This window comes from Olea europaea, chromosome 13 (genome assembly GCF_002742605.1).
Source record: "Olea europaea var. sylvestris chromosome 13, O_europaea_v1, whole genome shotgun sequence".
NCBI classification, from domain to species: domain Eukaryota; kingdom Viridiplantae; phylum Streptophyta; class Magnoliopsida; order Lamiales; family Oleaceae; genus Olea; species Olea europaea.
Genome location: NC_036249.1, coordinates 9694918 through 9696382, shown reverse-complemented (window position 1 = coordinate 9696382; position 1465 = coordinate 9694918).

Genomic DNA, 1465 nt, shown 5'->3' with positions numbered 1-1465 from the left:
AGTACTTTAATTTGTAAACTATTAGACCACTACATTAGTCCTTTGTTCAACAACTTAACAGAACTTGCGACATGACCGTTAAAAGTGCCAAAATTTCCACTCGTTCTACCAAGTTAATAAATTCAATTTCATCCCCCGCTGATTGAACTTTACTCTTACTTGCAATCAGGTCATCGAACTTTTAATTCTGGTCATCACACCCACTGAACTTTAATTCTAATGGTCTAAAAGTGCATTTTGTAATTTTTAATATTATTTTAGTTATTCCTGTATGAATAAATAAATAAAATAACGCATATCAATAACTAGAATCATAAATACTATAAGTACTTAATAATTTTTACATTTAGACAATTTTCATGTTTTCAAAAACTGTATAATTTCAAAGTTTCTAACTAGACACTTCCAACTTAACAACACGAAAAGATAAGTAATATATAAATATACCAAAAATATTTGATAAAAACATGTTATTTTTTCAAGATTAATCTTATATATAGACAAAAACCACTTAAAAAACTTTGTTGCAATTAATATATATTATGTTAAACACACAACCTATATATATTTGCGGTTTTAATTATTTGGTATGCATTATTTTATTTATATAATCATAAAATAACAAAAGTTTTGACAGAAATTGTCCTGACTTAAAAAATCTAGTAACTTAATTGCAACTAAGTTTAAAGTTCAATAACCGTGGATGAATTTTACTTTGCCAAAACAGGTGGAGATTTCGTTACTTTTATTGCCATATCGCCAAATTTTTAAGTGGTCAAACGAAAGACTAACATAATGACATAATTATTCACAAATTAAAGTACAGTGGTGTGGTTGCTTTAAATTAAAGTTCAATGGCTGATTACAAGGGTAAAGACGTAAAATTCAGGTACCCCAAAGATAAACGATAACGAGGTTGTATATGACACATTAATTGGTGTACATTAGTGCGTCAGAATCTTCATTTATGATTCAATAATTCTTCTCAAACTGGGCCACGACGGACATTCTGCCAATAGGAGAGACATGGAAAAACATGGCCATGCTTTTTATGATTTGGGAACAATTACACGTCAAGCCTCAATCCTATAAAATGTAGCAAGTATGTCCATAAACTATTTTTTCTGTGCCATTTATCTTATCATTCTTGTAGAGATTAGGTAATAAAAGACAATTTTACCCTTACTTTTGATTAAGGGCCGTTTGGTAGCCATTTTTTTCAAAATGCATTTTTCTCTCTTTTTTTTTTCAACCACACATTATTTATTAAAATAATATTACACGTAAATCAAAAACTTTTCCTTATTTCTCAACCATACATTTCACATCAATTTACTATTCTAAAATACATTTTTACATAAAAATATCTATCAAACACCCCCTAAGAATCCATTTTGTCAGATGTACAATTTTATCCTTGTACATGGCAAAATTGAAAATTAATTAGTAACAAAACCAAAAGAGA